The sequence below is a fragment of the Mastomys coucha genome, unplaced genomic scaffold (assembly GCF_008632895.1).
Source record: "Mastomys coucha isolate ucsf_1 unplaced genomic scaffold, UCSF_Mcou_1 pScaffold20, whole genome shotgun sequence".
Lineage (NCBI taxonomy): Eukaryota > Metazoa > Chordata > Mammalia > Rodentia > Muridae > Mastomys > Mastomys coucha.
Window position 1 is genome coordinate 79,321,853 of NW_022196903.1, and position 1,760 is coordinate 79,323,612.

Here is a 1,760-nt window from a genome sequence, read left to right on the forward strand (position 1 = left end):
TTCCCCCCAAACCTACAGATTAAACATAACTGATATAGGAATTCTGTAGTGGTGTTGAGAACAACAGAGACTTTCTTAGCTTGGGGAACTAAGGTCTTAGAAAACTTGAGAATGACAAAAGGCAGCTCTAGCAAGGGGCTTCCAGGTATTTGTTTGAAAATTCAAAGACTCAAATGCATGGACCACAGAGGGTGAGACTTAGAGACACGCTTATTATAGCTTTGTAGTTAGAAGCTTAAGAGAAACAAAGACAAAGGTGTCATTTGAATCAACCTGAAATGGAGACCAGCCACATGGCAGGCGACAAAAAAACACATGGTGAGAACCGGGGCTTCATGGGGAAAAGCAAGAAAACCCAGCAAAGTATGCTCAGGCTCTGGCTGGGACCACAAAGAGACAGAGGGGCAGACCCAAGGGAACCTCATGGCTGCCCTAGAGACTGCACAGCCAGGGATTCTGGGAAGGGAAGGTTCATTACTTTATTAAAGAGCTAATTATTCCTCTAAGCTTTCAGGGGGCATTACGGTGAACCTATCATACCAAGAGATGGTCCCTTGGACAGGTGATTAACAAATACAATTGGGCTTCTTCCTCCGCGCTGCCTACGAGGTAACTGCCATCTGTTTTGCGGCATCATGGTTGCCCTCTGACCTTTGGTGAAGCCAAAGATCGTCAAAAAGAGGACCAAGAAGTTCATCAGGCACCAGTCAGACCGATATGTGAAAATTAAGCGAAACTGGCAGAAACCCAGGGGCATTGACAACAGGGTGCAGAGAAGATTCAAGGGCCAGATCCTGATGCCCAACATTGGGAGCAACAAGAAAACCATGCTGCCTAGCGGCTTCCGGAAGTTCCTGGTCCACAATGTCAAGGAGCTGGAAGTGCTACTGATGTGTAACAAATCTTACTGTGCTGAGATTGCTCACAATGTGTCCTCTAAGAACCGAACTGAAAAACCATCGTAGAAAGAGCAGCACAGCTGGCTGTCAGAGTCACCAATCCCAACGCCAGGCTGCGCAGTGAAGAAAATGAATAGATGGCTTGTGTGCACGTTTTGTGTTTAAATAAAAATCACAAAAACAAAAACAAAAAACCCAAATAGAATTGGATCAGTTCTTTTATAAAGAAACTGTTTTACTTTTAGTACTAGTATGTGTATGGGGGCTTAGCCTTCATGTATATCTGTGTACCTGAGTCCACAGAGGCCAGAAGAAGGCTATTGCATTCTCAAGAACTAGAGTTACAGACAGTTGTGAACTGCCTTGTGGGGACTTAGAATTGAACCTGATTCCTCTGGAAAAGCAGCCAGTACACTTGACCACGGAACCATCTCTCCAACCCCTGTGGTAACTCTTAAGCTAGCAGATACTTGCCCGAGTCCATTCTTATGGCCAGGAGCCAATGGCTTTACTTAGTGGCCTTCAGTGCTATGGTAGCCTACTTCCAAAGGGAGCACTCCCCAAAGCAATCAAGTGCTGGGATTACAGACATGAGCCACCACACCCAGATTCACTTTTATTTTAATTTATCTGAAAGAGAAGGAGGGAAGAAAGGAGAGACAGAGAAGGAGAGACAAAGATAGATAGACACACACAGTAGGGAAGGGGGGTGGAGGGAGAGAGAAAGAGACAGAAGATGTGTTTTTGTGGGTCGCATGTATTTGCCTCCTTGGATAAGAAGCCAGCAGGGATACAGTGGAGGAGGGGCTGTGTAAACCAGTGGTCACTGTTGCTCCCCAGGATTGGGAAAGACAACAAGGC

General features: G+C 45.9%; 1 pseudogene; it reads left to right on the forward strand.

The window, feature by feature from the left end:
- LOC116099170 overlaps positions 1-1,036 on the forward strand; it is a 3,187-nt pseudogene extending 2,151 nt beyond the window's left edge.
- Positions 1,037-1,760: the final 724 nt, after the last annotated feature.